Source organism: Elaeis guineensis, chromosome 13, assembly GCF_000442705.2.
Source record: "Elaeis guineensis isolate ETL-2024a chromosome 13, EG11, whole genome shotgun sequence".
Taxonomy (NCBI): domain Eukaryota; kingdom Viridiplantae; phylum Streptophyta; class Magnoliopsida; order Arecales; family Arecaceae; genus Elaeis; species Elaeis guineensis.
The window spans coordinates 68,921,209-68,932,497 of record NC_026005.2 but is presented as its reverse complement, the minus strand read 5'-3'; the positions used below and the strand labels follow the sequence as shown (position 1 = coordinate 68,932,497).

General features: G+C 39.3%; 1 non-coding gene across 1 annotated transcript; it reads right to left on the bottom strand.

Moving 5' to 3' along the window:
* Positions 1 to 7,755: 7,755 nt before the first annotated feature.
* On the bottom strand, positions 7,756 to 7,862 carry LOC140853529 (small nucleolar RNA R71). The gene has a single exon (XR_012136599.1). It is a non-coding gene; the product is annotated as a small nucleolar RNA R71 (small nucleolar RNA).
* Positions 7,863 to 11,289: the final 3,427 nt, after the last annotated feature.

The window sequence follows — 11,289 nt, the reverse complement described above, 5'->3', positions numbered from 1 at the left end:
CACCGTCATGTGTCCTCCAGCTGACCATCCCAATGCCTCTGATCGCACAGCTCGATCCATCCGACAGATATACAGTGCCCTCACTATTCTCTAGGAGTCAAACTGCTCCTCTCTACAACATACATGATAGGGGCATGCAGAATCTAATATCCACTGCTGAAAAAAAGTAGATACCTCGTCAGATATCTCAAAGACATCTCCATCTGAATTGCTGCCGGCCGTCGCTACAGCAGCCACCGTCCGATTTTTGAGTTGAGGGCAATCTCTGGCTAGATGCCCTAACTCCTCACACCGGTAACACCTGATTTTGCTCAAGTCCCTCCTGGACTTGGATCGCCCTCGTTGCGATCTCCTGTCGCTCCGTCTACCGCCTCCTGCTCCTCCAGAAGCTACCAAAGCTGAGCTACCGTCACCTGAGCTCGAAGTTGGGTTCTCCCTCCTGAGAACCTCATTCTGGAGTATTGCTGCGGTGATCTCGTCCATTTTGATAGTGCTCTTCCCCACTAGAAGAGTAGTCACCAAGGACTCATATGAAGGAGGAAGCGACGCCAGCAAAACCAGCGCCCTGGTCTTCTCCTCAACATTCTCGCCAATGCTGAGGAGGTCGGTGAGGATCTTCTGGAAGTGGCTGAGATGCTCCTGCACGTTCTGTCCCTCAGTTATCCACAGTTGGTAAAACTGCTTCCAGAGGAAAAGTGTGTTGGTGAGAGACTTCGCCATGTACAACTCCTTAAGCTTTGATCACAGCACCGTCGGAGAAGACTCGCTCAATACATGGATCACCACCTCATTCGCTAGGTACATATGGATGGTACTCACCGCCTGCATCTGTAGCCGTTTCCAATCCCACACCTCCATGGTGGTCGGCTTCTCATCACATAAGAGAGCATCGATCAACCCCTATTGGATGAGCACGTCCTTCACCCTTGCCTGCCACAAGGAGAAATTGCTCTTACCATCGAACTTGTTGATCTCCATCTTGATTGTTCCTGTCTTCTCCATCTTCAGTCTCGCTCACCACTGCTGCAATCTGCATTCTTGTACCGCCTTGCTCTGATACCACTTGTTGGGTGAATGTCTGGCCAGGACATCACCTCCCAAGATCCTTTCAGTACCACGTGATGCAACAGGAAGAAAGAAGAAACAAAATAAAAAGAAAAATAACCAAAATACGTGGATCAGCCACAAAAGGGCTCGCCTCCACGGGGCATGCAAACTTCACTATAAAAAAAAATTTTACAAGATGAGACCTCACCCTCAACCCTTGTACACCAAATTCTCTCTCACTAGAAGTTCTCCTCATAAAAGCTCTCTCTCTTGGAAGACCCCCTGAACCCCTGAAGTACCTGGCGACCGCTATCCAGGAGCCTTCAGCTCTTTCTCTCTCAGCGCTTCCACCTCTCTCTTCTCTCGGGTTCTGTACTGGTTTCGTACGGCGAAACACAGAGAAAACCCGAACCACACTGCCTCTCTGTTCATGTACAGGGCCTTTTATAGGCCTTAATCACGACTTAGATTATGATTAGGACTCCTTAATCAACCCAAATCACGTCCTAAACCGTTGGATCAAGATCGGGAGTCACCTGGACCCTCCGATCACGCTCCGGTCCATGGAATAGTGCCATGGACCGTGAGAAACGCGTGGAAACGCCCATGCGGTCCACAGATCCACCTGTGGACCGCCCGGTCCACGGTGGATCAAAGAACAGAGCCAGGCAGGCCGCCTGGGCCTGGGCCGGCCCGTGCGCGCGGGCCTGGGCCGTGCCTGCGCGCGGGCTGGGCCGCACGCCCAGCTGGGCCACGCGCCCGCCTGGGCCGCACGCCCGGCTGGGCCGCCCGCCCACTTGGGCCGCGGGCCTGGGTCGCGCATCCCACGCACCTGGTCACACGTCCCGCACGCTGCCGCCTACAGCCACGCCGCTGCCGCCCGCAGCCACGCCGCTGCCGCCCGCTGCCGTCCGCCGGCGATCCTCCACCGCCTCGGATCTCATGCCGACTTCATAAGCTCGTATCTCCTCCATCTGAGCTCCGTTTCGGGTGATCTTGATCTCGTTGGACTCCATTTTTTGCCGCGAACCTCGCTGTGGGTTCAATATGGGATGAATCTCGAGACGTCAAATCCTAACAATAATATTTTTTCGATATGGCTATATGAAAATGAAGGGTCTGACTTAACTAAAAAATACTATAGTTTGTTATGATATCCATAAGGCTATGAGTATTTTTAGAGGCAAAGATTATATTGAGAATTACATGAGATGAAATTGGATAGATTTTCTTATCTTTGAACTTATTGAGGTTTGTTGTGATATCCATAAGATTTCATTAAGTGATTAGGATCTCAACCCCATTAAGAAATCAGATTAGGATTTCTCGTTTACTATAGGAGAGGGCTATGGTATCCGATAAAATAATGGGAGACATAACTAGTTAAAAGATCTCATTTAGTTATGCATGTCAAATATGAGTGATCTGCTTATACTATTATTCTTTATTTATGTAGATTTAAATCTGTATTATGACTTCTTTATTTTCACTGTATGAAATCATATTGATCGATCCAAACTATGTGGATTGATTGAGAAACTTGCAAATTAAGTTCGTGCTGGAGAAGAACTCTGATGTTCTAGATATTTCTGATTTTGGATCGATCAGCAATAATATTTATAAAAATAAAAAGATAAAAGATGTCCACTTGGATATTATCTGTTCATTTTGTAGCAAATTTGGATATTAGGAGAATAATTGCAAGAATTATCTTGCAAGATTGAAGCAAGGTGCAAGTATAGTACCAAAATATGTATATATGATACAGACCTATTTTTCATTGAGTGGCTCAGACTCTGATACATAGGTATTGGATACCACCAGTGGATTGCATATTTATAATTCATTACAGTGATTACAGAATATCAAAGGTCTGAAAAGAGGTGACCTTGAGCTTTATGGTGCAAGCAGAGAGTCCATTAGCACAGAGGCTGTGAGAACCTGTATGCTTGATTTATCTTTAGATAAAATTTTAGAATTGAAAGACTGTTATTATATGCTAAAGATCATTAGAAATATTATTTCTATACCTTTGTTGTTAAAACAAAGTTATGACATAAGGCTAATGAGAAATGGATGCTCTATTTATTTTTCTCATGAATTTTATGACAGTGGTTATATTGATAATAATCTTTTAATTCTTGCACTCAATGAAAATATTTTTTATATTGAAAGAAATATAAAAAGAAAGAGAGAAGATGTGAATATCATATATTTCTGGTATTACCGTCTTGATCATATTAGTGAGTCAAGGATAAACGAGTTATACAAGAAAGAATTTTTTGACCCATATGATTATGAATCATTGAAAACTTATGAATCTTGTCTCATAGGTAAGATGATCAACACTCTATTCTCTGAATATGGAGAGAAGATAAATGAGTTGTTAGCCCTAGTACATACAGATGTATGTGGACCGATGATAACTCGGATCAGAGGAGGATACTCCTATTTTATCACCTTTACAAATGATCTATCAATGTTCGGATATGTGTATCTTATGAAACATAAATCTGAAACCTTTGATAAGTTTAAGGAGTATCAAAGTATGATCTTGAAACAAACTGAAAAAAGTATCAAGATTCTTCGATCTGATCGAGGAGGAGAATACTTATCCAATGAATTTCTTGATTATCTTAAAAGTAAAGATATTTTCTCTGAATGGACCCCTCCTTATACACTCCAATTAAATGATATAGCAGAAAGGAAGAATCGCACTTTGATAGATATGATACAATCCAAGATGTGCTTCACTGATCTCCCAATATCTTTCTGGGGATATACCCTAGAGACTGCTGCATATATATTAAATAGACTACCGCATATATATTAAATAGGGTACCTTCAAAGTCTGTTGTAAGCACACCATATGAGATATGAAAGGAAAGAAAGCCTAATCTTAAACATCTTAAGATTTGGGAATGTCCTACTTATGTCAAAAATATTTTTAGATATAAACTTAGTGTTAGATCAGACAGGTATAAATTTGTAAAGTATGCTACGAAAACTGATGGATACTACTTCTACCATCCTATTGAATAAAAAATATTTGTTAGTAGGCACGCCACTTTCTTGAAAAATAAATTCATCCAAGAAGAAAGCAGTGAAAAGAATATTAAACTTACGAAAGTTCAGAATCTACAAATCGATCCAGAAATACCTACAGTTGAATCATAAGAAGATTATCAATCAAAAATATCCAAGGATGAGGTATATCCATAATATACACCTCCTCTCTGAAAGTCAGATAGAGTGCGTCAAGCACCTCTGAGATATAATTTTATCATTAAGAGTGATAATTTGATTAATATCATTTAGGATGATGATTTACTAATCTATTCGAAAGCTGTCATGAGTAGAGACTCAGACAGATGGTTGAAAATCATGAAATCTGAAATGGACTCGATGTACACCAATCAAGTATGGATCTTGGTTGATGTGCCTGAGGATGTGATTCCAATAGGGTGCAAGTGGGTCTTCAAGAAGAAGATCGGAGTATATGGCTGATTTATGTCACAAATTGACATAAAAAGTATCAATTAATATCTAAATTATCTAACTTTATTAGGAAATTGATATTTGTTATTATATTTTGCAGAAGAAGAGATCATCAATAGAAAGAACAAGAAAAGAGAATTCCAACGGCGTAAATTTTACGCAAAACGGAGTTAAATTGACCCAGGAATTGAAGAATGAAGAAAGAAGACTCAATTGGGTCAAACCCGAGTCAAATCAGGTCAAAATTGGTCAAAAATCAACTGATTTGGTGATCTGGTTAGCCGCCTGATCCACAGCAACAGGCGCCTGGACCATGAACCCATCGACGCACTATAAACCAGCCAATCAGCGAGTCTCGGCTCACCGCAATGCATCGCGAGCCCGATCCACGCGCGCGGTCTAGGGCTCATGAGGAGAGAGAAGAAGGTCCGAAGGGCAACCTGGTAACTTCACATCACTCGATGGTCTGATCTTCTCTGATCAAGATCCAATGCTCCACATTTTTGCGCCATCGGACGGCCACCATCGCAGCCGGTCAAGATCCAACCGTAATCAAGGCAATTGCAAGAATCAATAAATACTAGGACAACACGGGATCCTTCTGCAGTGCGATCCAACGGACGAAATCTTCCAGCGCCTTGATCGGACGGTCCGTGATGCATCCGACCTGATCCCATCTCTGCAGCACGATCCAACGGCAGCGCTTCTACCAGATCGTGATCCGACAGTCCAGAATCGCTTCCGGCTTGATTTATTAGATGAATTGGGTCCTTTAGATGAAGATCAGACGGCTGAAACAATTTCTAGGATTTCTTGATGGATTTAAGTGCTTTTTGAGCGAGATTTGAGCCCTAAACCCCCCTAACAGTCCTCTAAAACCTTTTAGTCCCACATCTAAAGTTTTGAAAACCTTATAACCCCCAAATGCCTATAAAAAGCCCCCAAAGGCCCTTGTTTTCTAAAAAGGGGAAGATTCTGGCCTTCCGATCAAGCTTGTAACCCTAGATAGTGGGGTTTTTAGCTTTCTTCTCAAGCCTCGAGCTTTGAGATTTTTGTAATAATTTTTTTTTATATAAAATCTTATTTTTATACAATTTTATCTCTTTACATTATGCAATTTATTTTTCTTGCAATTAGGATAGTTTAATTTATGCAATTTAATTTTATGCAATTAGGTTAGTTTAAATTATGCAGTTTAAATTTATGCAATTAGGATAGTTTAATTTATGAAATTAGGGTAGTTTATTTTTCTGTATTTAAATTTTGCAAGTAGATTTAGATCATGTCTAGCTAAGCATCCCTTCTAGGGTTTGCGATGAAGCTAGATCATGAGTAGGGGTTTTACATAGGGTTCTTTCTTTTTCTTAGGATTTCTTTTTCTTCCTCTTTTGCCAAGAATTTTTGATGAACTACAGTTGGATCAAAGTTCCTTCATAGTTCATGCTTGATTCAGTGCATAGGAGGAGAAAACCCTAAGGGATCCTAGTTACCACTCCCCTGTAAAGAATCTTGATGGGTTATCGTTGGGCCTTAGTCCCTTTATAATCTATGCTTGGGAAAGACAAGAGGAGTAGTCGTTAGGATCAATAAGAAAAATTCTAGGTAGAATTTTCTAATCTAGATCTAGTGATTCAAAAACCCTAGATCCTTAGTCTTATTGTCTTTAGCAAATAACTTTCGATTTTCGATTTTTGTTAAAGCTCGCTTGAGCATAGATTTGAAAATCATTTTTAAACCAAGTCTCTGTGGGATCGACCCGTACTCGCTGGTCGTGCTACTCTGCACACCATGCGCTTGCGTTTTATTTACAAATTTTAAGATTTGCACATCAAGTTTTTGGCACCGTTGTCGGGGATTTGGCGTTTTAAATTATTTTCAAATATTTATTCTTCGTGCTTTATAACTCTCTTTCTTTTTCCTTTAGGTTTCTAGATTTAGTTGATAATTGCTAAAAAACTCAGGTACACTTCTAATTTTTCTTTTATTATTTTTAGTTAATTACTTTTCCTTTTAGACCTAATCATTTGAATTTACTTAATCATAAAAAAAAATAAATAAATAAAATAAAACAAAAGATATTTCATAATCGTGAAGTAAAATATCAAAATAAAAAAAATCTAAATTAAAATCTTTTATATTCTTGGTCATCTTGTTTATTTGCATTTGCATTTTTATAATTAATCTAAGGGTATCAACCCATTAACAAGATAAGGTGGGGATTTCATTACCCTTCCTTAGCCCAAAAACCATCTCCATCATATTGCATTACCTAGACCTTTAATCTTAAAATCAATTAGACGTCAACCTTAAGGAATTCGAGCTCAATAGGACAAGGAACCCTAAGAGTTCTACCAAGTTTGAGTTGTTTGATTAGTTGGTGTCTAGGCAAGTCCCTGAGGGTGGTTTGTTAAATTGGTTCAGTTGCTGGCCTGGCCAACTCGTTTGGTGTCTAGAAAGGCAACGATGAGTAAACCTCCCACCTCTTATACTTACCTGGCTAACTAGTTGATCAATCTCCACTTGGAAGGCTTGAAGGGTCATCTTGAAACAGTTAGGAGCTGTCTAGATTTAGGTTAATCCTAGGATAGATTGAGTTTAATTTATTGTTTCACTTGTTTGAAAAATAAAAAAAAAATTAAAATTTAAATTAATTTGGTTACTTTTCTTTAGATTTAGGACTCCTTAGGATCTTTTCTTTAGAACTTTTTCTCTTTTCTTTCTTTTTCTTATACATAAAAATTTTATAAAAAAAATTGTATAAACATCGAGAACCATACACCTCGTGTGTGGAGAAGAGTGTCAGGTCATCTAGTTAGAATTGAGTCAATTTCTGTTGTTCCAATGGCTGAACCAATCCAACCCATGACCCTTAAGGATTTGTGTTATCCAGTTGGCTCCATCCAACCATCTTGTATCAGGTTGCCACAACCCACAGCTAACAATTTTGAAATCAAACCTCAAATCATAAATATGCTTCCAAAATTCACAGGATTAGAGGATGCTTATATATTTATTAGAGAATTTGAGGAGGTATGTACAACCATGAAACTGCAATTAACAGAGGATGAGGTCAAACTTAGATTAATCAACTTTGCCCTTAAGGATAATGCTAAGAAGTGGCTTTATAGTCTGCCAAACCATTCTGTCACTACCTAGGAGGGCTTTGTGAGAATATTTTTGAAAAAGTATTTCCCCCATCATAAAACAGCTAGGATTATGAATGAAATAAATCAATTTTACCAACTAGCTGGTGAATCATTTTGGAAGTACTTTGATCGTTTCAAGAATCTTTTGACCCAATGCCCACACCATGGAATAGAAACTTGGAGACTATGCCAGATCATCTATGAGGGGTTAGATTCAAACTCAAGAACCATGCTAGAGTCTATGTGCCAAGGCCAATTTATGGACAAAGAAACTACTGAAGCTTGGCAATTCTTAGAAGACCTAGCCGAGAAAAATTTACAGTGGGAAACAACTAGGGAACCTGATAAAGCTACACCTTCAAGAGGAGGAATGCATCAAATTCAACCAACCCTAGCATCAGAGGCCAAGATTGCAACCTTAATACGTAGATTGGAAGCCTTAGAATTATAGAGACCAGCCAATATAAATCAAATATCTGCACCCATGTGTAAAGGGTGCAATGCACCAGACCATGTCTTAGAAGAATGTTCCTACTCGAATGAGTGTGCACAGGTGAATGCCACATATCAAGGACCATTGAACAATCCTTATGCACCCACATATAACCCAGGTTGGAGGAATCACCCGAATTTCTCATGGTCTCAGAATCCTAATGTAGGCAATCCAAATTTCAATCAGCAAAATCTAAGGTCCAACCCAGTGATGAACAACCCGCCAGGCTTCCATGATAATGACAAGAAAATTACCTCTTTAGAGAAAAGCCTAGAAGTCATGATGAAGACACATACCAGCTTTATACAAACCACGGGTCAATTCATAAATAATAACACCCAATCTATAGCCCGTCTGGAAATGCAAGTAAGTCAGCTGGCTTCGACCATTAGTGAACGAGAATATGGTAGGTTACCTAGCCAACCTGAGCCAAATCCTAGGAACCAAAATGATCCACGACCCCAACAAGGAAACCAAGTTAATGGTGTAAATGCCATTCATACCTTAAGATCGGAAAAACAAATAGACAATAAGGTAGTTGCACTTGATGATATAGAGGACTCATCTGCCGAGTCACCTTCTAAAACTACTACCTTTCAACCTCAAGCATCAGAAACTGAAAATTTACCTAGTCCAGTACTTAAAAGTCTTAGAGCTCCTTTTCCAAACAGACTGAAATCCAATAAATCTGAACATTTAGATAAAATTTTAGAGGTATTTAAACAAGTCCAAGTTAATATTCCTCTTTTAGATATGATCCATCAGGTTCCAACTTATGCCAAATTTTTAAAAGATCTTTGCACTAGGAAAAGGATCACTAATGTACCAAAGAAAGTATTTTTGACTGCAAGTGTCAGTTCATACCTATCTAGCCATGTGCCAATTAAATATAAGGACCCTGGAGCTCCAACAATTTCTTATGTTATTGGAGAAACCAATATAAAAAAGGTCTTGCTAGATCTAGGAGCTAGTGTGAATATCCTTCCATATTCGGTGTATGAGCAACTAGGATTAGAAAAACTTCAACCTACTGGGATCACATTACAGTTAGCCGATAGATCTCTCAGGATCCCTAAGGGAATGGTCGAGGATATTCTGATAAAGGTTGAAAATTTTATTTTTCCTGTAGATTTTATTATTTTAGAGATTGAGCCAGTTGCGAATCCTAAAGGAATATACCTGTCATTTTAGGAAGACCATTCTTAGCTACGGCCAATGCTGAAATCAATTGTCGAAATGGTCTAATGAAGTTATCCTTTGGGAATATGACCATTGAGCTTAATGTTTTTAACTTAGAACAGGAATCCTCTTCTCATGCTGATGTCAATGTAGTCCAAGATGGTATTTATGAATCCATTGACATTAGTGATGATGAAGTCGATCTAAAGTCTAACCCCTGGTTAATCCATGAGTCTGAGGATGTCAATGAAATACTTAAAGAAAATCAGATTAATCAGAAATCGACACTTCCTACTGAACCAATCATTGAGATGGTGAAATCATCACCTAAACCATCGATAGAGGAAGCACCCATTTTAGAACTGAAACCCCTCCCAAACATCTCAAGTATGCATATCTAGGACTCAAAGAAACTTTGCCTATAATTATTGCATCAGACCTAGATCCCAAGCAAGAGGAGGAGTTAGTGTCAGTTCTAAAAGCAAATCAAGAAGCAATAGGTTGGACCATAGCAGATATCAAAGGAATAAGCCCTTCTATAGTTCAACATAGAATATACTTAGAGGAAGAGGCTAAACCAACAAGAGAAGCCCAAAGAAGGCTTAATCCAGCTATGAAGGATGTAGTTAAAAAGGAGATTCTGAAACTCCTAGATAGTGGAATAATTTATCCTATTTCTGATAGCTCTTGGGTAAACCCAGTTCAAGTAGTACCCAAGAAATTTGGGGTAACAGTGGTCCAAAATGATGCAAACGAACTTATCCCAACTATGACCCAAACGGGATGGAGGGTCTGTATAGACTATAGAAAGTTGAATGCTGCGACAAGGAAAGATCACTTTCTTTACCATTTATTGATCAAATGTTGGAAAGACTAGCCGGACAAGAGTTTTACTGTTTTCTTGATGGATACTCCGGTTACAACCAGATCCCCATAGCCGCTAAAGATCAAGAAAAGACTACATTCACCTGTCCATTTGGTACTTTTGCCTATAGACGAATGCCCTTTGGACTATGTAATGCACCGGCAACCTTCCAGAGATGCATGATCAGCATGTTTTCAGATATGATAGAACGATTTCTAAAATTTTTTATAGATGACTTTTCTGTTTTTGGCCTAACCTTCTCAGAGTGTCTAAATCACCTGCAATTAGTTCTAGAACGATGTAAGGAGAAGCACTTAGTTCTCAACTGGAAAAAATGTCAGTTTATGGTCAAACAGAGAATAGTTCTTGGCCATGTCATTTCTAAAAAGGAGATTGAAGTAGACAAGGCCAAAATAGATCTAATTGCAAGTCTTCCACCACCTAAATCTGTGAAAGAAATACGTTCATTTTTAGGTCATGCTGGATTCTATAGAAGGTTTATTGCCAACTTTAGCAAAGTAGCACGTCTACTGACTAATCTTTTGGCAAAGGATATCAAATTTGAATTTACTCATGAGTGCTTGGAATTTTTGAATTTTTAAAAAAAGCACTTGTATCAGCTCCAATCATTCATCCTCCTGTCTGGTTTGAACCATTTGAATTAATGTGTGATGCGTCCGATCATGTTGTGGGCGCAATCTTAGGTCAACGGATAAATAAGCTGCCTAGAGTGATATATTATGCAAGTAAAATTTTAAATGATGCGCAGCTTAGCTACACCACAACTGAGAAGGAGTTCCTTGCCGTTGTTTTTGCTTTAGAGAAATTTAGATCTTATTTGGTTGGGACCCACACCATTGTTTACACCAATCACTCAGCCATTAGACATCTCCTAGCAAAGAAGGATGCCAAGGCACGCTTAATCAGATGGATTTTGCTCCTTCAAGAATTTGACCTAGAAATTAGGGACAAGAAAGGCACTGAGAACGTTGTAGCAGATCATTTGTCCCGAATTTCAGTCGCACCATCTAGTGAACCACCCATCAATGAATCTTTCCCAG